Source organism: Giraffa tippelskirchi, chromosome 2, assembly GCF_054371585.1.
Source record: "Giraffa tippelskirchi isolate mGirTip1 chromosome 2, T2T-mGirTip1v1.2.pri, whole genome shotgun sequence".
Taxonomy (NCBI): domain Eukaryota; kingdom Metazoa; phylum Chordata; class Mammalia; order Artiodactyla; family Giraffidae; genus Giraffa; species Giraffa tippelskirchi.
This window is the reverse complement of record NC_137276.1, coordinates 15,380,392-15,406,500: the sequence shown is the minus strand read 5'-3', so window position 1 is coordinate 15,406,500 and position 26,109 is coordinate 15,380,392. Positions and strand designations below refer to the sequence as shown.

Genomic DNA, 26,109 nt, shown 5'->3' with positions numbered 1-26,109 from the left:
GCAGGAGATTCTTTACCATCTGAGCCACCAGGGAAGCCCCAAAGAGGTGATGATGGTGGTGGTTTATCATTCAGTTGTGTCCTACTCTTGCAGCTCCATATACTGTAGCCCACCCGGTTGCTCTATCCATGGCAGACAGCAATAGCTGGCATGTCCTGGGCACTAATAACAGCACAAGGAAACACAAGCTCTGGTTTTGCCCCTCAAGGACCTGCTGCCTTGTTTTGCCCATGCCCCATCCTGTGTTTTTCCCCCTTACTGCTTATTTGAGCCACCTATTATCTGTGAGTAACTTGTTCCATGCTCAGCTGGAAAGTTTGAAATCTGGAAGGTCATAATTTGTGATTCATTTCCTATGTCTGCATACCTTAAAAGAGCCCCGTATGATGTGCTTCCTTTATGCAGTTTTTTTTTTGCTACCACACCATGTGCTAACATCAGACTATCAAATGATTTAATAGTCATCTTCTGACTTAAACAGCTTCCCATCCATCGGGATGACAGGAAGAACTTGGTTGGAAGAACTGCAGGAGGCAGTGGCACCCCAGTCCTGAAGGTTTTTATTGATAATAAAGATATGAAATGACAACCACAGTAAGGGGAGGGGCAATCTAGGGAACTATTACCAACAAATACAGTAAAATGTTGACTTTTATTATAGGGAACGCCCATACAAATAAGGGAAACATAACACATCAGTACAGAAGGAGACAAAATACACAAAGAAGCAACTGATCAATAGACTGATGACCAATAAAAAAAATACTGAAAGCTTATAATCTGACTAGTAGTCAATAAAATAGATATTAAACAGTGTCAAATTAAAACATCTGTCAAATTAAAGAAAAATTAAATATATATTATATGTCTATACAATGAAATAGGCATATTTTAAACATCATGGATAGAGGTATAAGTCTCTGTAAAATAAATTGGGACCATGTATCAAGAGCTTCAACATGGTTCATATTCTTGCACTTGTGCTGTGCTTAAGTTGCTCAGTTGTATCCAACTCTTTGCAACCTCATGGACTGTAGCCTGCCAGACTCTTGTCCTTGGGGGTTCTCCAGGCAAGAATTCTGTAGTGGATTTCCATGCCCTCCTCCAGGGGATCTTCCCAACCCAGGGATCGAACCCAGGTCTCCCACGTTGTAGAGGGATTCTTTACCGTCTGAGCCATCAGGGAAGCCCTTAGTAATTTCCTTTTTCACTTTTCATTCTTGCACTTAGTAGTTTCATTTTTAGGAATCTACTTGAAGGAAACAATCAGAAGTCTGGTCAAGTAATCAAAAGCAGAGATGGTCAACCCTGCATTATTTTTAATAGTATAAAGTTGAAAGCTTAGGTAAATAATAGCAAGAAAAATGTATGTAAATTATCATGTAGCCATGTGTTATATAATAATAATGCAAAGAATATTTAATGACAAGGGGAAATGTCAATTCGTTAAGTGTCAAAATTCATTCACCTTAATCTTGGAAGAATGTCATCGCTCTTCATATGGTGGGAATGCTGAAGTAAGAAGAGACCTTCTCCATATCTGAGAGGGCATGTGAGGCAGGAAGGGGACACTGGGCTGGGGACCAGATGCCCTATGTCACAGTACCTGTTACAAAACCTAAGTCAGCGTGCTTACACTGCTATAAATCCACAGTTTCTTTTACTATGGGGATGTTAGAGATAAGAACCTTAACCCCATTGGGACCATGGGAAGATTAAATGAAATGATCCAGGTTAGGGCTTGGCTAGTGCAACACCTGGCACAGAGTCAACAATAAATGGTATAGGATTTATTATTATCATTACTACTGCCCCAAACTCCTGCATAGCTTTCAGCTTCCAGTTACAGAGCAGTGCTTCTAACATGGTCTGGTTAAAGAATCCAGGACATGTCAGCCAGCACAGGAAGCACAGGTGATGGTACAGAACTTGGTAGAAATCCCGATGGACATCCAGACTGCTTGTGGATCCCCCAGACTGTGAACTCCAAACTGTGGATCCCTACTTTGATGTAGGTTTTGAGTGTAAGTGGAAACTGGGCATGGTTAACATTTGAAAACCCTTCATGGAGAAATTGGGAGGGATCGTGTGTCAGGAAAACTGAACACTGGGAAAGGATATGCATTGAGAGGAAGAAATGTGGTGTGATCTATAAAGCATGTGGAAGTGATGGAATCCTAAGGTCCTGTGACCAGAAAGTAGGGATTTAGGGGTGAGAAATAAGCCACAAATGAGTCCAAGTAGATGAAAAATGAGGTACACGTTGAGCTTCTCTCCAATTTATGAACTCGTTTCCTTATTTTTCAGATGTTAAGCAGTGAAATAATGGGAGATAAATATGAACTTTATAGTAAAGATAGATCCATCTGAATGCAGAGTTCCAAAGAATAGCAAGGAGAGATAAGAAAGCCTTCCTCAGTGATCAGTGCAAAGAAATAAAGGAAAACAATAGAATGGGAAAGACTAGAGATCTCTTCAAAAAATTAGCGATACCAAGGGACATTTCATGCAAAGGTTGACACAATAAAGGACAGAAACAGTAGGGACCTAACAGAAGCAGAAGATATTAAGAAGAGGTGGCAGGAATACACAGAAGAACTATACAAAAAAGATCTTCATGACCCAGATGACCACAGTGGTGTGATCACTCATCTAGAGCCAGACATACTGGAAGGCAAAGTCAAGTGAGCTTTAGGAATCATCACTAAGAATAAAGCCAGTGGAGGTGATGAAATTCCAGTTGAGCTATTTCAAATCCTAAAAGATGATTCTGTGGAAGTGCTGCACTCAATACGCCAGCAAATTTGGAAAACTCAGAAGTGGCCACAAGACTGGAAAAGGTCAGTTTTCATTCCAACCCCAAAAAAGACAACACCAAAGAATGCTCAAACTACCGCACAGTTGCAGTCATCTCACATGCTAGCAAGGTAATGCTCAAAATTCTCCAAGCTGTGCTTCAATGGTACGTGAACTGAGAACTTCCAGATGTTCAAGCTGGTTTTAGAAAAGGCAGAGGAACCAGAAATCAAATTGCCAACATCCGTTGGATCATGGAAAAAGCAAGAGAATTCCAGAAAAACATCTATTTCTGCTTTAATGACTAGGCCAAAGCCTTTGACTGTGTGCATCACAATAAACTGTAGAAAATTCTTCAAGAGATGGGAATGCCAGACCACTTGACCTACCTCCTGAGAACTCTGTATGCAGATCAAGAAGCAACAGTTAGAACCGGACATGGAACAACAGACTGGTTCCAAATTGGGAAAAGAGTACATCAAGGCTATATATTATCACCCTGCTTATTTAGCTTATATGCAGAGTACATCATGAGAAATGCCAGACTGGATGAAGCACAAGCTGGAATCAAGATTGCCAGGAGAAATATCAATCACCTCAGATATGCAGATGACACCACCCTTATGACAGAAAGCGAAGAGGAACTAAAGAGCTTCTTGATGAAATTGAAAGAAGAGAGTGAAAAAGCTGGCTTAAACTCAACATTCAGAAAACTAAGATCATGGCATCCGGTCCCATTACTTCATGGCAAATACATGGGGAGACAATGGAAACGGTGACAGACTTTATTTTCTTGGGCTCCAAAATCACTGCCGATTATGATTGCAGCCATGAAATTAAAAGACACTTGCTCCTTGGAAGAAAAGCTATGACCAACCTAGACAGCGTATTAAAAAGCAGAGACATTACTTTGCTAACAGAGTTCTGTCTAGTCAAAGCTATGTTTTTTCAAGTAGTCATGTATGGATGTGAGAGTTGGACCATAAAGAAAGCTGAGCCTTGAAGAATTAGTGCTTTTGAATGGTGATATTGGAGAAGACTCTTGAGAGTCCCTTGGACTGTAAGGAGATCCAACCAGTCCACCCTAAGGGAAATCAGTCCTGAATATTCATTGGAAGGACTGATGCTAAAGCTGAAGCTTCAGTCCTTTGGCCACGTGATGTGAAGAACTGACTCCTTAGAAAAGACCTTGATGCTGGGAAAGATTGAAGGCAGGAGGAGAAGGGAATGACAGAGGATGAGATGGTTGGATGGCATCACTGACTCGATGGCATGAGTTTGAGCAAGCTCTGGGAGTTGATGATGGATGGGGAAGCCTGGCGTGCTGCAGTCCATGGGGTTGCAAAGAGTTGGACAAGACTGAGCGACTGAACTGCACTGCACTGAAGTATGAGCTTTAGAGACAGAAGATTCAAACCTCAGCTTTCCTACTTCCTTATAGCCCTTGGGAAAACTGTTTAATTTCTCTAAGCCTCCATTTCCTATTTGTAACAAAAGTATAAAAATACTATATCCCACCCCACTCTTGTGAGAATTCGATAAAAAAAAAAAAACACTTGTAGAGAAGCAAGCATATATTAAACAGTGTATCCCTTCTTTCTCTTCAGTAGAGAAATGTTTAAGGCAAAGATTGCATTTTATACATTTGCAGTGTTAAAAGTTAGTATTGTTCTTGTGGCTTTGGGAATATCTAAACAAACATGCTCGTAAGTGTTTTGAAGATTAAAAATATTTGAAAATTACAAACAGGTCAAGTGCTAAGGATGTAATGATAAGTAAGACAAAGTTTTTGCCAGTTGGAGCTTCCTAGAAAGCTGTTGGGAAAGACAGCATATAATTAATATGTATACAAATGATGCATAAAAGAAAGCTTTTTATAGAAAAAATAAGATACTCACACGTGCTTGGTTTGCATGACTTTTAAATGGAGATTTTGCTGATTGATTGATGATCTTAACTGGTGATAAGAACAAGTGAATAAAATCCCGGACTCCAAGGTATCAGATCCTAAAGAGATTAGAGTGAGGAGGTAGATTTTGAGCTGAGAAGGCTCAGGTGTTGATGTCTAAAAGCGTGCATTCTATAAATTGTGACACCTCTGAAAACGAAGTCAGCTAGCTTTCCTAGGCCAGCAAATTGCCAGTGACCCTAGAGAATTGTGTGAGGCCACAATTTAATTGCACAAGCTTTAAGAGATCTGCAGTCCTTTATCCCATTAATTCAACCTGCAACTTTGTTCTCTCATCCTTTTGAATATGCAATTCTCATTGATTTCAATGGGAGTTACAGACTCAGAGAAAGGGAAGAATTGGGCCAATTATCTGTTCAAAGCACAGCATCATTTAAAGCACAGTTTTAAAGTGTTTTCAGGCACATTAGTGAGTCAGCTCCTCACTCGTTTGTCCAGAAGGCTTTCCAGCTTGAATGGAGCATTTTAAAGGGCAGCTTCCTTCCCCAACATCTCGTGTCATACTCACGCATCAGTAATTTGATTGTGACTGCTGGGAGGCAGTGACTTTACATTTTAGTCTCCATTTTACTGCTGAATTGTTTCAGATTGAAGCTTTAGCCTAAGCATAATTACCAACCCCAAATAACATTACAAATTCCTAAAATGCCTGTCGAGCTCAGACCCATATTCCACAGAGCACGTTAAGTTGACCTAGCCTCGACCCTCAGAGATCTTTTTGTTTGAAATAGTCTCCGTCCATCAGTCCCACGGCAACAAAGAGGGAAGAGGGCTGTAAATATAACATTTAAAGCCACATGAACTTGCGCAGCCGGTGAGCACAGCCTGGTGATTTTGGCTCTCCCTCACCTTATGGTCTATGTGTTATAGCATGTGGCTGCCCGGTTAATATCTGTAAAGCAAATCCTAATTTTCTACTGACTCCCATTCTGTAATTCCACACACATTAGAATTCACAAAAGTCTTATTTGAAAATGTCAATGGGGAGAGATCCAGATGAGGTTAACTGCCAGACATCCCAGCTCCCCAGCTATCCAGTAGACACCTCTCCATGCCGGGACCAACTGCAGTCCTGGGAGCTCAGAATCTCTCTTTGCTGGGCACTCTTTCTCTGACCCTTAGAAAGTTATTTCTTCTACTTTAAGATACCGTGCTTGACTTCATGTACCAACACCCCTTCTTTTCTTTTGTCCTAGTATTTAAAATGTTCAGTAGGACCAGGCTTAGGATTGGTCTCCATCAGAAGTCCTCTGTAAGTGGGGCACAAAAATTGAGTCCAGAGCTTTTCCTTTTGCCATGCAAATGAAGAGGATAAGCCATACACAGCCATGCAGGTTGCCCAGCCCACCCCATGTATGGCAACAGTGCAAATGCCATCGTCTTGCAGCACAGTAGAGGGAATGTTGTAGGGGTTTGGGGATGGATTCTCATTCTGCCTTCAAGTTTAGTAACTGTGAGATTTTGGGCAATCCATCTATGACCTCTGTAAGAGGAGGCCATAATATCCACTTTCTGGAGTGATTGTGTGAACTAGACGTAATAAGTATGCCAAAAGCCTGCTCCGTAGGTAGTGGTTTTCTGTTTGTTTGCTTTTGTTTTGAATGAGAAAGGTTACTGAAATATTATAGACTTTCTGTGGTGTAAAAAGTCCTTATGTGATTAATATTTTTTTTAAAAATGCTTGTTTATTTTTCTCAAATGCTATTTCATAAAAGAAAAACAGAGCCCCTGTGAAATAAGCTCACCAAATAGTTATGATAACTGTATTCTGTTCATAATAATGCTTGAATGAAAACTTTCTGCAGGGGTTGATTATTAGTACATGAGGTCAGCTCAATACTTACTTACCTGGTATTCTCCCTGTAAACAAGCAACCACAAAATAGGCAGGAGCAACAGAAATCCCTACTATTATAATTATGACACACAGGTATTCTTTGATTGGTTGACTTTCCCTATATGAAATCCTATTTGTAATAATTGTTAAAATAGTAAATAATAGGTCCCAGAAATAATGATTAGTATCATTTAAAAATCTTTTTAAAGGTGTTTCTTGCCTTGCTATAAATAAAGCATCTGAAATTTGAGTGATATGTGTTCTAGCTTACAGCAGTTTATTTTCCAGTATCTTCTTTTTGCCTTCTGAGTAGTTACGGATGAATAAGTAGTAATAGCTTATATAGCTTATATGACTCGTAGAATATAGGATTAAGAAACTCTCAGGAAAAGTTTAAAAAATTGTAGGGCAACTAGTTTAGTAAATTTTAGGAAATAATTAGTTTTTTTGAAAATATTACAAGTAAGTGTTTCTGCAGTAGAGGTGTAGTGGGGTTAGGGATTTGAGGATCCTCTTCAGTCTTACGGATAGAACATTAAACAGTAAAACCACCAGGAGTCAAATTATGTAATGCAGGCTTCAGGTGCTAATAAGTTCGGGAGAGAAATTTTAGTGCAGTCTTTGGTAATCAGAAAAGCTTGTGGAGAAGTCAGGTCTTAGGCTGGATCCTGAGAAACAGAGGAACAGAATTTGGATAGGCAGATGAAATATACTCCTTGAGTGTTTCGCACCTCTGGTCTGCAGTGGGAACCTGTGAACTCTTTCACCTTATAAGAGTATAAAACATTTCTAGATAATTAGCAAACGTAAGAACTTGACTATGAATGGCTAAAGTGACTGGCCTTTAACTCAGCAGTAAAACTTCACAGAGATGACCCCCTGGGAAGAGGGAATACTCCCACTGAGGCCCACCTTTCCAGTTGGCATGCGGTATTGCCCAGAGTTTTTCCAGGCAGATCTTCAAAGGATAAGGGGTCAACAGATTGTGTTTATGCGAATGAGATATTCGAATTCTACTCGGGAGCACAAGCAAATAGGAAACAAGAGAACTTGAAAGTTAGCTAAATTGGAAAGCTGGCTGAAATGCTAAATGGAACATACTTGATAAGAAATGATGGGTTCTCTCAGCCTGGAGGAAGTACAGCAGAATGGAGACTGTTTTCTAACACAGCTCTGCTCATTATGATCCCAGCTCAGAGTTCCCCAGTGATAGGTACAGAGGGCACATGGGGAGCTCTCCACATGTCTAATTATTTCCTGCTAAGCCTGTCATCCAAAAGTGCAGACATTTAAGAATCACAATGAATTTTACCTTCAGATAAAATAATGAAAGTTTTAGAATTCTATGCTATAGATGATATATATAAATATACAAGTGTAAGTATTTAGTTCCAGATATATATATATGTTGCTGTTGTTTAGTTGTTCAGTCATGTCTGACTCTTTGTGACCCCATGGACTACTGTAGCCCACCAGACTTCTCTGTCTATGGTATTTCCTAGACAAGAACACTGGAGTGGCTTGCCATTTCCTTCTCCAAGGGATCTTTCTCACCCAGGGATCGAACCTGAGTCCCCTACATTGACAGACGAATTCTTTACTGCTGAGCCACCATGGAAGCCCACAGATATACATACAGGTGAAATGTAAACTAACACTGATAGTTGCCTTAAGAGTCTGCTCACCTGCCCATGTCTCTTCCTTGTACCCTCTTTTCGTCTCTCTACAAAATCTCATCCTTCCTCACTCATCTCAGAACCTAGACCCACAGACAGCCATTCTCTTCCCATCTTTCCCATGACTCCATGCCCAAGTTATGTTACATTTGTGAGAATCCTATTAATTCTCTAGATCTTTCATGTTCCAAACAGGGGCAGCTTGTTCCCAGCTCTGATGGCTGTGGTGGTTTTTAAATATGTCCACAAATTCTTTGATACTCCCTCCTTCAAAAGATGGGGCCTAACTCTCCTCCTCCTGGGTGTAGGCTGGACTCAGTGATTCCCTTCTAACAAAAAGAATAAGATAAAAGTGACAGTGTGCAACTTTTGATGCTGAGTTATAAAAGGCATTTCAGCTTTCCCCTCATTCTCTCTCCTGGATCACTTGTTCTGAGAAAACGTCAGCTGCCAGGTCATGAGGACACAAACTACTGAGAGGTCCCCATAGTGAGGAACTGAGGTCTTTGTTCAGCAGCCAGGAAGGAACTGAGGCCTCCTGCTCACAGCCATGCAAGTGAGCTTCTCAGTGGATCCTCAGATCCCAATCAAGCCTTCATTCAGATGACTGTAGCCATGGCCGGCATCTTACTTAAAACTTCATGAGAAGCCTTGAACAAGAACCGTTGGCTTAGCCTGCCCAAATTTTGACTCACAGAAACAGTGAGATTAATAAATGCTTATTATTCTAAACATCTGCTTCTGAGGGTACTTTGTTATATTATTATTAGGACTTCTCTGATGGCTCAGATAGTAGATCCCCTGGAGAAGGAAATGGCCACACACTCCAGTATTCTTACCTGGAGAATTCCATGCACAGAGGAGCCTGGCAGGCTACAGTCCATGGGGTCACAAAGAGTCAGACAAGACTGAGTGACTAACACTTTCACTTCACTTTCTTATATTTTATATATATTATTGATACTGCATACAGTGACTTAGTGTAATGTGTTCAGTTCAGTCACTCAGTCGTGTCCCACTCTTTGCAACCCCAAGGACTGTAGCATGCCAGGCCTCCCTGTTCATCACTAGTTCCTGGAGTTTACACAAACTCATGTCCATCGAGTCGGTGATGCCATCCGACCATCTCATCCTCTGTCATCCCCTTCTTCTCCTGCCTTCAGTCTTTCCCAACATCAGGGTCTTTTCAAATGAGTCAGTTCTTTGCATCAGGTGGCCAAAGTATTGGAGTTTCAGCATCTGTTCTTCCAATAAATATTTAGGACTGATTTCCTTTAGGATGGACTGGTTGGATCTCCTTACAGTCCAAGGGACTCTCAAGAGTCTTCTCCAACACCACAGTTCAAAAGCATCAATTCTTCAGTGCTCAGCTTTCTTTATAGTCCAATTCTCACATCCATACATGACTACTTGAAAAACCGTAGTTTTCACTAGACGGACCTTTGTTGGCAAAATAACATCTCTGCTTTTTAACATGCTGTCTAGGTTGGTCATAGCTTTTCTTCCAAGGAGCAAGTATCTTTTAATTTCATGGCCGCAGTCACCATCTGCAGTGATTTTGGAGCCCAAAAAAATAAAGTCTGTCACTATTTCCACTGTTTCCCCATCTATTTGCCATGAAGTGATGGGACCAGATGCCATGATCTTAGTTTTCTGAATGTTGAGTTTTAAGCCAACTTTTTCACTCTCCTCTTTCACTTTCATCAGGAGTCTCTTTAGTTCTTCTTTGCTTTCTGCCATAAGTGTGGTGTCATCTGCATATCTGAGGTTATTGATACTTTTCCTGACAATTTTGATTCCAGCTTGTACTTCATCCAGTCTGGCATTTCTCATGATATACTCTGCATAAAAGTTACATAAGCAGGGTGACAATATACAGCCTTGATGTACTCCTTTGCCTATTTGGAACCAGTCTGTTGTTCCATGTCCAGTTCTAACTGTTGCTTCCTGACCTGCATACAGGTTTCTCAAGAGGCAGGTCAGGTGGTCTGATACTCCCATCTCTTGAAGAATTTTCCACAATTTGTTGTGATACACACAGTGAAAGGCTTTGGCATAATCAATAAAGCAGAAGTAGATGTTTTTCTGAAACTCTCTTGCTTTTTCGATGATCAAGCAGATGTTGGCAATTTGATCTCTGGTTCCACTGCCTTTTCTAAATCCAGCGTGAACATCTGGAAGTTCACGGTTCACATACTGTTTTGAAGCCTGGCTTGGAAAATTTTGAGCATTACTTTGCAAGCGTGTAAGATGAGTGTAATTGTGCAGTAGTTTGAGCATTCTTTGGCATTGCCTTTCTTTGGGATTGGAATGAAAACTGACCTTTTCCAGTCCTGTGGCCACTGCTGAGTTTTCCAAATTTGATGGCATATTGAGTGCAGCACTTTCACAGCATCATCTTTTAGGATTTGAAGTAGCTCAACTGGAATTCCATCACCTGTGCTAGCTTTGTTTAAAGTGATGCTTCCTAAGGCCCACTTGACTTCGCATTCCAGGATGTCTGGCTCTAGGTGAGTGATCACACCATCATGCTTATCTGGTTCATGAAGATCTTTCTTGTACAGTTCTTCTGTGTATTCTTTGCCACCTCTTCTTAATACCTTCTAATTCTTTTAGGTCCGTACCATTTCTGTCCTTTATTGTGCCCATCTTTGCATGAAATGTTCCCTTGGTATCTCTAATTTTCTTAAAGAGATCTCTAGTCGTTCCCATTCTGTTGTTTTCCTCTATTTCTTTGCATTGATCGCTGAGGAAGGCTTTCTTATCTCTCCTTGCTATTCTTTGGAACTCTGCATTCAAATGGGAATATCTTTTCTTTTCTTCTTTGCCTTTCACGTCTCTTCTTTTCACAGCTATTTGTAAGGCCTCCTCAAGACAACCACTTTGCTTTTTTGCTTTTCTTTTTCTTGGGGATGGTCTTGATCACTGCTTCCTGTACAATGTCAGGAACCTCCGTCCATAGTTTGTCGGGCACTCTGTCTATCAGATCTAATCCCTTGAATCTATTTGTACACTTCTCACTGTATCATTCCACCATACCTGAATGGTCTAGTGGTTTTCCCTGCTTTCTTCAATTTAAGTCTGAATTTGGCAATAAGGAGTTCATGATCTGAGCCATAGTCCACTCCTGGTCTTGTTTTTGCTGATTGTATAGAGCTTCTTCATCTTTGGCTGCAAAGAATATAATCAGTCTGATTTCAGTGTTGACCATCTGGTGATGTCCATGTGTAGAGTCTTCTCTTGTGTTGTTGGAAGAGGGTGTTTGCTATGACCAGTACGTTCTCTTGGCAAAACTATTAGCCTTTGCCCTGCTTCATTCTGTACTCCAAGGCCAAATTTGCCTGTTACTCCTGGTATTTTTTGACTTCCTACTTTTGCATTTTTGACTTCCTACTTTTGCATTGAAGTCCCCTATAATGAAAAGGCGGAGAAGGCAATGGCACCCCACTCCAGTACTCTTGCCTGGAAAATCCCATGGACGGAGGAGCCTGGTAGGCTACAGTCCATGTGGTCGCTAAGAGTTGGACACGACTGAGCGACTTCACTTTCACTTTTCCCTTTCATGCACTGGAGAAGGAAATGGCAACCCACTCCAGTGTTCTTGCCTGGAGAATCCCAGGGACAGCGGAGCCTGGTGGGCTGCGGTCTATGGGATCGCACAGAGTCGGACACGACTGAAGCGACTTAGCAGCAGCATAATGAAAAGGACATCTTTTTGGGGTGTTAGTTCTAGAAGGTCTTGTAGGTCTTCATAGAACCTTTCAACTTCAGCTTCTTCAGCATTAGTGGTCAGCTGTAAAGTGTTAACCTGAAGTAAAAAAAAAAAACAAACATTCAAGGAGTTAGATGAGAATTCCTCATTTATTTTGATAGCCCTTAAAAAAGGGAGAATAAGCCTTGGTCCACAACTATTATTTTTCACATCTGGACCAAAGGAACACATTGACAACAGTGATTCTCAGTGGGGGCAATACTGCCCCCTAGGATTTTTCCAGACATCTGTAGTACACTGGATTTTCATAGTAATTGGGGCCACTAGAAAGGCAGATAGCAGCAGGATACAGAGGGCCTAGAAGCCCTGTAGAACATGGACAGTGCCACACAGCAAAGAATCATCCTAACTCCCTCACTGGTTTAGAGGGCCCTGCCAGACATTCATGAAGGTAAAAACGAAAACTGTTTTAAATTGTCTGAACTTAGAACTTCTGTTTTATATTAAACTCAATTTTAAATGGTTTTTACTATATACTGAATTTTTCCAGAAATAGGACCAGTAGGTAAGTTGATAGCAGATTATACCTTTATTGGCTTATCATCTTTCCACAGTTGTTCAAAACCTCACCAAAAAGACACTGGTAACCATCTGCATTTGTACCTGAACATTTCTTGGGGAGTCTTTAATAAGTGAAATGTCGACTACTCATAGCTGTAATCAAGCATTATATATGGGGAACCATTGCTCTCAATCATTGCAGATGTGCTGAGAGGCAAAGTCGAGTGACGGTCAGACCCAGATTCAAGTCCTGGTTCTGCCGTTTACTGTGAGTTAGTAACTTTTACCTCCTTCAGGATTAAGGTTTCTTGTTTGTAAAATAAGATAATATTAATAATGACTACCTTGTGGAGTTTTGGTAGGGTTAGAGCTAATGTTTTCAAGTGTTCAGGGTGGTACCTGGGCCACTGTCAGTTTGTAAGAATGGTACATATCTTGGTACATAATAGTAAATATTTTGACCCATTCTATAATGGGCAAATCAGTGATCATTCCTCCCAGGTATGCTAGCTAGGATGCCAGCTTGATTCTGAAAACTAAAAATAGTTTTTCCTAAAAATAGTAATAGAAAAACCCAAAGAAATATAAAGTATCATTCAACTGGGGAGTAAAGAGACAAAGCTTTAAGTCACTGGAGTGCTTGAAAGTAATGCACTAAAATTATTAGTAAGCTAAGAGATCTCTGTTTTTTTACTAGGCAGTAACATTTTGAGTTATATTTCTGATGCAGAGAATTGCTGTCACCCATGCCATACAAAGTGAAAGTGATGAGCTTCCTTTGTGACTCAGATGGTAAAGAGTCTGCCTGCCATGCAGGAGACCTCAGTTCTATCCCTGGGTTGGGAAGATCCCCTGGAGAAGGAAGTGGAAACCCACTCCAGTACTTTTCCCTGGAAAATCCCATGAATGGAGGAGCCTGGCAGGCTACAGTCCATGGGGTTGCAAAGAGTCAGACACGACTGAGTGATTTCACTTTCACTTTCATGCCATACAAAATGTTGCAACAAAGCACAATGAATTTGAGATCTGTGCTTCTCCCATAGTCACCATAGACCCCCACCATCCACATCCCTCCTCTCACGAGGATGCGATAATTTGGATGTCAGTGTTGAGAGTTGTTGTGTCCTGACACATGCTGTTCTCTGATCTCTCCTCTGGGCTCATTGGTGAACAGAACCTCATTCTGACACTAGCACACTGGAGGAGTTGTGCTAAAACGTATTTTGTCCTCCTCCAGGTTGCCATTACCAATGGAACTCAAGACCAGCAAAATCTAAAATTATCACAAGCCCCTCTGAAGAAATGGCAAAAGCCAGATTATGGGCAGGAAGGGATGATAGTAAGACAGTCATTCTGAGACTCACACATCCCTGCTGGGGAAGACTCTGATTGTTTATCTGCATTAGAACTCAGAGGCCAAAAGAAAGTGAAAGTGAAGTCACTCAGTTGTGTCCGACTGTTTGCGACTCCATGGACTGTAGCCTACCAGGCTCCTCTCCCATGGGATTCTCCAGGCAAGAATACTGGAGTGGGTTGCCATTTCCTTCTCCAGGGGATCTTCCCGACCTAGGGATTGAACCTGGGTCTCCCGCATTGCAGGCAGACGCTTTAACCTCTGCGCCACCAGGGAAGCCTTACTCAGAGGCAAAGGAGGGCACAAGAGCCCAGGGAGTCAGATCTGGCATGAGACTCATGTGCTAAAGATGCTCAGGAGGAACACTTAGAAGGGGCAGACCAGCCCCGAACTGCATGGAGTGGCTTTAAACTGTCCCTTAAAGTGACCATCCACTGTTAACCAAAATCTGGATTCGTTTCCATTGTGCTTTTTGAAAAAAATCACCTCCGTAGCCCTAGATGGAAACATTTATAAAAGAGCGAGCTCTTCTAATCAGTATACATAAAACAAAGTCATATAAACTCAATGTTTTATAGATATTGCTACTGAATTTGCAAAAAAAAAATTAAGAGAAAAATGAAGATGTCAAAATATCAATACTTTTTTCTATAACTGATGTATATATAGAAGATATTGAAATATAAATCATCTGTTAACCAAAATGAGGCGATCAGAATAGCACAATAACAGAAATGATGATTGAAACCATTTGAAATTTCCTCCAAGTTTCACAGTATCAGGTTCTGATATGACAGTCTAAGTTGGTCACAGACTAAGAGAGTGTTAGAGAAATTTTAATAGACATTTATTGTAGTTTCACAAAAGGAGGTTCCTGAAAACTAGAAGATGGTTTAGATAATGCAGTTATTTAATCAAGAATGTCAAATACCAGCCATTAAACCACCTGCTCTTTAAAGTAGAGGAAACCAGAAACAAAAAGAAGAATAAATGACAAAAGGAAGAGAAAAACATAATTGCATAGTCTCAAAGTTATGGGTGTGGCTAAGCAGTATTATTCTCAAAAGTGTATATCAACATGCTAACTAATATGTATTAAAGGATAAAAAGAAATTTGTAGTAATTAGCACCTTTTTTGGAGAAGGAGATGGCAACCCACTCCAGTATTCTTGCCTGGAGAATCCCAGGGACAGGGGAGCCTGGTGGGCTGCCGTCTATGGGGTCGCACAGAGTCGGACACGACTGAAGCGACTTAGCAGCAGCAGCACCTTTTTTTAAAAAAAGATGAGTAAGAGACTCAAGCTACAAAACCTTTTAATGTTAAGGTTCTTTCATTCTTGTATACCTTCTGCCTCCACATTTCCAGCTTGTTCTATGCTGCAGTTTGAAGAATACAGTCTTCATTTACCTTCTGGCTGCAGCTGTCCTTCATAGTTGGGGCTTGAATCTTAAGGGGATTGCTCAGGTGTTGAAAACAGCAAGCAGCAGGTGCCACGCGAGTATATACCTAGCATCAATACCAGAAGAAATATAACGTGAACAAAGCCTCACTTCAAGCAGAAATTGATTTGCTAAGAAGCACGTCAGTATAAAACATTAGTTAATCCCCTCATATTGAAGTGAAATTATCTTAAACTTAATAACCTCTTTATAAGTGCATTTTCAAATATTGTCAAATAAAAAGAGATCACCTGAACGTTGTGGGTAATTCAGGGTTAACCAAAACTTTCTATTTTCAAACCTATGAGTGAAAATATTGTATTGGCCAGAAAGTTCATTCAGGGTTTTTTTTTTTTCCCCCTTAAGATGTTACAGGGAGAAAACCTGGATGAACTTTTTGGCCAACCCAATATTTCTTAAACATTCGTCCACTCCGTCTCAGTGGTTTGTACCCACCTGGAGTATCAGGGCTAAGGTTTGCTTGGCTGAATGAGGCTGCTTGTCAGCCTTACTACCCAGGGCTGTAGGTGACATAGTGCTGGATTGGGCCTGAAACTTCTCTGAACCCAGTCTCACATTCCCACTAGATATTCTGGGCTCTAAGTTTACCTGAAGTGAAAAATTTTGTGGATATATGTAGGCAGTTTGGCATTGCCTGAGCTTGGGAGAATATTTTTACTTTAATTCTTATCTTTTAGAGAAACAGTACATTTTGTCCACTGGGATTTGTACATTTTACTAAAGAAAGTGGAATGAAGAGTGGTTTGTCTGTAATCATTTAGTTAGAATTGATATCATTAAAATTTTCAGAGGATAAATAGCCCATCAGAATTAACTATAATTTAAGATAATGTGACCCTTCTACAGTGACTTCCCTGGTGGCTCAGACAGTAAAGAATCCACCTGCAATGTGGGAGACCTGGGTTCAGTCCTTGAGTCAGGAAGATCCACTGGAGGAGGAAATGGCAACCCACTCCAGTATTCTTGCCTGGGAAATCCCATGGACAGAGGAGCCTGGCAGGCTGTGATCCAGAGGGTTGCAAAAAGTCGGACACAACTTAGCGATTAAACAACAACAACTCTTCTACACATATAAATAAATAACCCAGATATTATTCTTTCTGAAAAGTCAGTAGGATTATCTCTAGCAAAAAATACTCTTTTCCATATTGACATCTGTGGTAGTATAAGAACAGATTAAAAATTTTTTAAAGTAATGAGAAGTAAGGCAAGCTCTTTTATATGAAGAATAACATATAGATAAAATAATTGTAGGCCTAGAGAAGAAGAAATTAAATTTATTTCTATGGAAACAAAGAACCAATGGAATAAAAATAATTTAGCACAAGGAAAACACAACTCATGTGTGGTAAGTGGGCACATGCATTCTTTTCTTCTCTCCTTAAGATAGTAGTGTTTCTTTCCCTCACAGTAAAAGGAGAATATAAATTATTTCCATAGTTCAACATAATGTGTGAATCTTAAAAAGCTTTTCAATTCTTTGTCAAGACTGTTCTGTAGGCACTTACAGTATTTTCTTCTCCAAAGTCTTTACTTAAGGATTGAAAGGTTTCTAATGGTGGTGAAGTGACTATGATGAATTGGTTCCATGATTTAACTTTTTGTATCAACTTCTTTATGCAACTCAGTAATTAATGTATATGTATGGGCTTCCCCAGCTGATGCTAGTGGTAGAGAACCTGCCTGCCAGTTCCAAAGGCGTAAGAGACATGGGTTTGAGCCCTCCATCGGGAAGATCCCCTGGAGGAGGGCATCACAACCCACTCCAGTATTCTTGCCTGGAGAATCCTATGGACAGAGGAGCCTGGAAAGCTACAGTTCATAGGGTTGCAAAGAGTCGGACACAACTAAAATGACTTAGCACACATGCGTGTATATATACATATATACACATATATAATACATATGTAGGGGATCAAAAACATAATTACATTTCATTTAAAAGTCATTTAAAAATTTTGAACATTTGCTTAGAATATTGTGATTACTGTTGTTTTTAGTAATCCTTGTATTTAAAAAAAAATACCAAAATTTAAATTTAAAAAAGCAATAGAAAACAACATAGGAATACCTTGTGATAGTCTAAGTAGGAGAGAGTTTTTCAAACAGCATATAAGCATAGGAGTTCTAAAGATGATCTGTAACTTGATACTACATCTGAAAACAAAAGTTTGATGCTAAAAGAGAAAATAAATAAAACAAAGTAAAAAGACAAATGGCAAAATTATAGAAATATTTGCAGTACCATTACAAAAAGTAAAGACTTTTGTTGAATGTTTCTTTATCCAAACCATTTCACAGTGATATAAGCTTGTAAATGTATTTGACAATATTTCATTAACTTGTGAAAGGAATCAGTGTACAATGTAGATGCCAGGAACAGTTTTAGTGCTGTTTTCATGCTAGTTTTTAAAAATCTAAGTTCTGCAGTAGGTGTTTCAAGTTATGATTCAGCACGATCTCTCAGCTCAGACTATACTCTTAAACCTTAGGGTTGGGAAGTAGCATGGCTCAGGAGGAACTGAAGTCATTTAAAAGCCAAATTAGTCAGCACTTGAATAATTCTAACTTCTGTGCTGGTTTCCAGTAGAGAAAATGAGAATACACCCTCTTCACTACCTTGCTCCGTGAACAGTTTTGGAGAAGAAATTATTCTTTCCCCATTTGTTAAACCAGAGAATTTCTAAGATTCCTTCCAGCCCCAAAATTCCCTAGTTCTATGAATATGTCTATTATCATTACACCTCATTTTGCTTCAAGAATGTTAAATCAGTTGTCTCTTATCTTACATCTATCTTCGTGAGAAAGAGTAAAGAGAACTGAATTCAGTTTCTTCATGATTAATGCATTTGTCAAATTCTTTCCAAGCAACAAATTAATTTATTGTCTTTTTTTTTTTCACAAATGCAAATCAAAGCCATGCAAACTATGGTGGTAAAATTTAGCAGTCCTTTTTCATAAATTAGAGCTAACTGATTTAATGGTAATGAAAGGAACTATATTCAAATACAAATTTTAATAACTTGGGTGGAAAGAAAATCTTAAACTTTATAATCTTTTCCTTACATAAAATTCATGTAACTTGCACAGAAAGTCATTAAAATGTAATTTTCTATAGTGAAGCTTGTATTAATTACCTTGTATGAAACTCTGAGAAGTTCCTTAATAAATGTCTGGTCCTGTGTGTCCCCGAAGAATTGTCTATTGATTAGTTAATTATCTCAAACCAAGGGTCCCAGATTTAGTTTTTAATGATCACTGTTTTACCTTTTTCCTTGTTTGAATATTTTTTATCAAAATCAGAATTAAAAGCTTTTTTTTCTTTTTCTTTTCTTTACATAAAGAGTATTTTGCTTCTGTTCATATTGATAGTACAAAGAGAACCAGTATATATTTAATAGAATATTTTACAAGTTGTTAGTTCTTAGGACTTAATCTAATACTTTATTCATATATATCTATGTTTATGTGTGTGGAAACATCTTTATTAGTAGGATAAGACTTTAAGGATGATTTTAGAAACCTGTCCTATGAACTTGAGTCCTTCATCCTTTTAAGATTGTTAAATTCATTTCAATAGGATTGTAATAAACAAAGGCATTTCCAAACTCACATAGTCCCACAAACCTCATTTTCTAGAATACTTATCCTGAAGAACATGAGACACTCTTTAAGTCAGTATTTTCTTTTGCATTTGTATTATAACTGCATTTATGCCTGTTTTTTTCACTCAGTTCAGTGAGAAGAGATTTCAATTTTTTTATATTGACTGAATAAATATAAACTAGAGGAACTAGTTTATGCTTATATTTTTTAAAAGAAAAAAATTTTCAGATGCCAAGTTTGGTTGCACATACTTCCTACTGGGATTTAGGAATTTTTGTGTAATAATAAAAGTACCTGTTTTTTAATATTAAAGTTTGCAGTATTCACTAAATTCAAAAGGTAGTGCCAGCTTAGATTTAATCTTCACTTAATTCTAGGGCTAATTATTTATATTGAGAAAGGGAAATCGTTGACACATCCTATCTTAGTTTTATGTCATACTTAAAGTCATAAAAATCGATAAAACGATGAAATTAAAGCTGAAATCCATCCAAAAATCTTTTTGTCTCATCATTTAAGAACCAGAGAAGCGCCAAATAGGAAGGAACCCATGCTTGAGAAGGTCACAGGGTCCAGTTAGTTTATCTTGCCTCCAGGTTTTAGTTTAAGAAAAAAATGAACTCATGGAAGAGTACCATTGGCTTTCCATGATGAACATATGTAATATTTTTCACCCACTTTTTAGTTTGTCTTGGCTGCCTTAATGTCTTCTTTTAAAATGTCAGCAGTGATTAGATTACATTATGGAATAATTAACATGAACTTTTATCCCAAAGCTAATTTTGAGTAATACTAGAACAAAACATATGTCAATATATTAAAGGCTGAAAGTTGAACAGATTGCTTATGTATATAAAATATATTTTTTCTCTTTTCAGTTCACCTTTCTTTTCAAATATCAATCCAGTGTAAATGTTTGAGAAAGGTTAAATAACCTGTGAAAGAAGCACCTCTTGAAGTTTGGTGGTGGAGTTGCTAAAATTTTTTCGTAGATTGTGCTATGCACTCTTGCATATTAAAATATTGGTCCTTTCGGGATACTTAGGGAAAATTCCTCATGTACCTGGCCTAAGGGGGTGTAACTATTGTTGATATACTATGTTGAATTCACATTTTAATGCCAGTGCTCCATATTTTAAAATTATCTCCCCGTAGCCTCCTGTGGCCTGTTGCCTTCTTCTAAACAGGCTTTTTCCCAAATTAAAATTTAGTCATTTAAAATTACTAAATAATCTCTTGCATCCCACAGGAATAGTAGAGATTTATTAGACATTTGCCCCGATGTTGCTTCTGCCATGTTTAATTACACATCTAAATAAAGGCCATGCTCAGAATTGGAGTGTAACAACTCATCATGTTGGATCATAAACTTCAGAAAATGGTCTAGTAATACACGAAGAGCACCATAAGTGGATACTGATCTGAGTGGTTCAAACAGCCAGGCAATTCAGTCACCTCCACTTCAATTGCTTTTATTTAGATTAAAATTAAATTCTGAATAGAATTGGTTTTGCTATTAATTCAGCTGAGTGTCAGTTCTGGCCAAACAAGTAGGTTTGTTTTTTACAAAGACAGTCCTCCGTCTCAGGCAGGTCACCCAACATTTTTATGAATAATGTTGTTTATAGTCCCCTTTAAAGAGTGTTCTAAATATGCAACTGAGAATCATGCTGATAGACAGTAGACATCTAAGTCAGGAGCATTAGGATCTGCTTTTTTCTAACACTGACTTTCCATCCTTTACAAATTATTCTAACTCTGTAGAAATAATGGGTGGCCCTTTGACATCATGGCTCATTAACTCAAGATCAATATTTTTACTTCTCTGTTTTCTTCTCTCAATTCTCTCTTGACCAAAGAAATACAAACAAGTGATTATCTATTTGGAGCTCTAGAAAGTGAAATGAGAATGATGTATAATTAATTAAAATCTTCAGTTATTCATCAAGGACTTGCTTTTGTTTTGATTATTATGATCCCAGTTTGTCAAAATGCTTTTAAAAAGGTAGTTTTATACACACAAGGAAGACTCAATTTAGTCAATTATAAATAAGCCATTTATAGCTTGTCCTTTCAAAATCCTCTTTTACATTGTTTTGGGCAAGTCATAAATACCTTTGCAAATAATTATAATCAGCATTTCTCCAACTTTAATAAGTGAGGGTTTAACGTAAGGCATATGAAACAAATCTGATGTAATACATGTACTTTCTAAAACCTGATAGTACCATACTTCTGCTTTACTTCTCTATACTTTTCTTAAGTTTAATGCCTCTAAAATGGAAGTTTCTTTTCATTATTTAAAAAAAAAAATTCTTTTTTTCTTCTAATTATGGGAACTCATCGACCATTGGGTTGAAAGTCATCAGCAGCTGGGTGGTGAACTGGCCTTTTGCCCAGATCTCCGAGTAAGACTAATTTGCAAACTCTTTACAGAATGCAGCCCAGAGCCTCCTGCTTAGAAGATCCTGCTCTAATCAACCATTGATCATAAGAGATTGCCTTTATTGACCTGAAAGCAAATTTTTTCATCTTCCTGCTAGCTGAGGCCCTTACTGAAAGTAGGTAGATAACATACACAGTGAATATGCCTGATAAAGAGGGCAGTTTTCCATTCCTCCCAAGTGACCTTCTGATTCTCCAGTGGACCTTCTGTAATGACACGTACTATGAAGAATTTCTATCTCCACCCATCTCTTGACCCATTTTGCGCCACCTCTGGGGAACCTATGGTTAGTAAGACGTTCCTTCTACAGATACACTTGGCAGATCCCTTAGGAAACCACAGTAAGGGTTTGTGGAACAGTGTGTGAGAATTCTCTTTGTGCTTGGAGATAGCTTGGAGTGAATGCGAGGCCATGTTTATCCCCCTGGATATAACATCAGAAAGTTCCAGATGACTCCGAAGGCTGCTCTCTCTATGATTTACCTGCCTGTAGAGTTCAAAAGGTTTCCACTAGCGCTGACTCTTTGTGACACTTCTCAATTTACAGTGGCTCAGAGGCCACTTTCATTGCTCCCAAAGGCAAAGTAGGGCAAACTGATACCTTTTTCACTCAGAAGGGTCAGCATTTATGGGACGTGCTCAGTCAGATTCTCAAAATTGCATCAGAGAATGAAGGTTTCTTTTATACTATCCTCTGTGAGATTAAAGGAGGTCATTTTAACAAACTACTTCCCCTAAGTCCCTGTTTTGAATTACTGGAGAGAAAGTGTACTATCTGGGGTCCTGGATCACTTAGCAAATATCAGAGAAATGGTTCAAAGTCTATTTTGAGAAATACACTGTCCAACTATATTGCCTTTTCCTTCAGTGAAAGAGATTTATCAAGGATCAATTTGGCTACAGACACATCTGTTTTTGTTAAAATGCCTTTGGCCATTAAGTTATCCTTAATAACTTTTGGTAAGGTCTAAGCAATTTGTAATAGTATTAATGGAAAAATCACGATTCTGAATAGCATTTTTCTCATCCATTTTATCTAAATGGCTAGAAGTGAGGATTTGCATAATTTTATCTGTTTTTCTTTCCCTCCCATTTTTGCCAGGATCTGAGTCTTATATAGAAGGCATAAATGTGTCATTAAAGTTTGTTAAAATAGTATTTTGACTTTGCAAATATAGTTCCCTGTTTTCAACTTCTTTTAATGTTGAAATTTCTTTTAAAATATTGACTGTTAGGAACTTAGAGGAGCAGAAACATCACCTTGAACAATACTTAATTTTTTTTATTTTTGGTTGGTAACTTGTCCTTTAATATTCAACAGGGGTTTATCTATGTAGTCAAAGCTATGGTTTTTCCAGTAGTCATGTATGGATGTGAGAGTTGGACCATAAAGAAGGCTGAGCACTGAAAAAATTGATGCTTTCAAATTGTGGTGCTGGAGAAAACTCTTGAGAGTCCCTTAGACGGCAAGGAGGTCAAACTGGTCAATCCTAAAGAAAATCAACCCTGAATATTCATTGGAAGGACTGATGCTGAAGCTGAAGCTCTAGTACTTTGGCCACCTGTTGCAAAGAGCCAACTAATTGGAAAAGACCCTAATACTGGAAAGACTGAGGGCAGGGGGAGAAGGGGGTCTCAGAGGATGAGATGGTTGGATGGCATCACTGATTCAATGGACATGAGCTTGAGCAAACTCCGGGAGATAATGAAGGACAAGGAAGCCTGGCATGGTGCACTCCGTGAGGTTGCAAAGAGTCAGATATGACTTAACAACTGAACAACAATGAATATCTGTGTAGAGAATATAAGCCTTGTAACCATCTCCCATACACTCCTGTAAATGTTATGGGCAGCAGTGATTCACATCACGAGTCAGCACTGTTTAACCTTGATTTAAAATTTTAATCTAGTTTCTTTAAAAAGAATCATTTGTATTTCTGTGTTGGCTCTAAGTTTGCACAATTTCCAGGGAGATCTCAGTACATGAAAGGTGAACTGATTTTTTTCCTTTGGGGAAGTGGTCCATCCAGGAACCAAAGGAAGCTTGTGGTTGTTGATTTAAAATATTAAAAGTCTCTGCAAAGACATTCGGGGAGAATTAAATGGCTAATGCTTTGATGCCAAGCAAATGTGGCAGGCGTTTTGTGTTTTCAATATTGTACACACAGCCACACATACTAAAACCTATTTAGGGACAGTGTTAACCAAGATACCGAGCCTGATGCTCACGAATGTCACTCTCACTCTTGTGGCATGAGCACACCCAGTCTTCAGGAGGGGGTGTGGACACTTTGCAGCACAGTGGCTTCATGCAGGAAACTTTCCCCTGGGTCACCTTCTTGGACAATGGGTTAATGGTAGCCATGCTGGTGCTGGGGTGTCCCTCCCTTGCCATGCCTGAATCCCACCTTCCTCTCAGTAACTTCTCTGCAACTAAATACAAAGATTAGAGAAACATAGGGCTTCCCTGGTAGCTTCGCTGGTAAAGAATCCGCCTGCAATGCAAGAGACCCTGGTTCAATTCCTGGGTCGGGAAGATCCACTGGAGAAGGGATAGGCTACCCACTCCAGTATTCTTGACTTTTCCTGGTGGCTCAGCTAGTAAAGAATCTGCTTGCAATGCAGGAGACCTGGGTTCGATCTCTGGGTTGGGAAGATCCCCTGGAGAAGGGAAAGGCTACCCATTCCAGTAGGCTTCTGCACTCAAGCCTGGAGAATCCCATGGACTGTATAATCCATGGGGTCGCAAAGAGTTGGACATGACTGAGTGACTTTTGCTTTCAGAGAAATATAAGAAGGAGGCCAACCTGTATTTTCAAATACCTTTAAGGTAAAATAGTGGGCTTCTCTGGTGACTCAGATGGTAAAGAATCTGCCTGCCAATGCAGGAGACCTAGGTTCAATCCCTGAGTCAGGAAAATCCCCTGGAGAAGGGAATGTCAACCCACTCCAGTATTCTTGCCTGGAGAATTCCTTGGACAGAGGAGCCTGGTGGGCTACAGTCCATGGTGTCACAAAGAGTCGGACACGACTGAGCACTGTGATACACCATTTAGTTCTCATGCAAGCAATATTTATCAACCACCCATCTTAAACTAAGCATTGAGATATAAGGGTAATGAAAACATAACCCCTGCTTTCAAGGTGCTCCCAGTCGTGAGTGGTAGGCAGAGTTATAAAGACAGAATTGTAATATGATGTGAGGAATTAGAAAATTAAACTGAAAAAAAAAAATCTATTAGCTTGTTCATAGATTGCTAGGTGTAAGATCAAGTCCCAGCCTGGTCTTTGACACTGCCCAGTCTCTTTACTTCTCTGATGTGAGACTTAGAGCCAGTTTCTTTAATGACATCATATTTGTAGAAACCACACCTAACAAAGAATTAGTAACAACACATACCTGATATTACCAGTGTGGTTCTCACTCAGGTAGAAGTATATCCATTCCTTCCCAAGTCTTTAACTACCAAAAATAAGTGCAGATTTCCAGCAGGGAATATCTTGAACCCAGCTAGTCCCCTGACTTCACAGTGGTGCCTGTGGCAGTCACGTGAGAACATATGTGAGAAAGGAGGTCAGCAGAGATGCTACGTCCTCGCTGCTGGCCTGCTGGAAAAAGGCAGCTGCAGTCATAAATTCATGGAGCCAGAAGTGACCTTAGCAGCCCCCTTCTCCAACTTCCTTCCAAGAGAAATCTCTGAGGACATTCTGAATTCCAAATCAAGAAAAACTTGGAAGCCAGAAACTCAGCTGGCTTACGGTTGTCATGGAATTTGGGGGCTATTTGTTGCAAACAGAAACAAGATCCACAGGTTGTAACTAGCCACTGCCTGGTCTTAAAGAGCCTGTGGACTGTCTCAGTCCTGTCTTTCTCCTACGTTTGGGTCTTCAGATCTTCTCATGGGCTCCCCTTCTCCATTACCAGCCCTCTTCTTGGTCCTTCTCTCCCTCTTAATTTCTTTCTACCAGGCTTTATCCACTCCAGTGGCAGAGGCTGCTGGCCCTTCAGCCAAGATTTCTCCTTCCCTTCCCCGGTGGAGAATTGTTTCTGGGAAGCTGATGGCATTGAAACAGAGTCTTGAGCTTTTCTGATCCAAGGTGGTTTAGAAGGGGTTGAACCTTCTTCACCCTCTCTTCTCCCACCTGCCACCACACAAAACATTGAAGGCCCCATTTCATGGCAGTTTTAAAGTTGAACTGCTATAGTAAATAACTGGGCATTCTTGATAATTGAACATGGAATGTGTGAACAGGGAAAGGAAGTAACATTGCATTTACCAGCACTGTATTGTAAGTAAAAAATGTAATGTCTTAAATAAAACTGTTTTTAAAGTTAGCCAAAAAGTTAGGGGGCTTCCCTGGTAGTCTAGTGGTTAAGAATCCATCTTGCAATGAGGACACAGGTTCCCTAGTCCCTAGTCCAGGAAGATCCCACATGTTGTGAGGCAGCTAAGCCTGTGAGCCACAACTACTGAGCCCACACACCTAGAGCCCATTCTCCAAAACAAGAGAAGCCACTGCAGTGAGAAGTCTGTGCACTGCAACTAGGGAAAGTCCACATGCAGGAACGAAGCCCCAGTGAAGCCAAAAGTAAATCTTTAAAAAAAAACACACCCCAGTATCTCAGTGCTCAAGGCACTCTGGAAACCCCAGAGTGATGCATCATCAGGCTGGGTCCCTGAGGAACTACAT

At 39.5% G+C, this 26,109-nt stretch overlaps 1 protein-coding gene and 1 long non-coding RNA gene across 6 annotated transcripts in view; one reads left to right on the top strand and one right to left on the bottom strand.

Moving 5' to 3' along the window:
• ATRNL1 (attractin like 1) overlaps positions 1–26,109 on the top strand; it is a 738,261-nt gene that overhangs the window by 693,038 nt on the left and 19,114 nt on the right. The gene's annotated exons all lie outside the window — the stretch shown is intronic.
• Positions 11,088–24,952, bottom strand: LOC145539450 (uncharacterized). Its single transcript, XR_014077812.1, has 4 exons — positions 24,818–24,952; positions 15,250–15,411; positions 15,035–15,172; positions 11,088–12,085 (listed from the first exon to the last, which is right to left on the bottom strand). It is a non-coding gene; the product is annotated as an uncharacterized LOC145539450 (long non-coding RNA).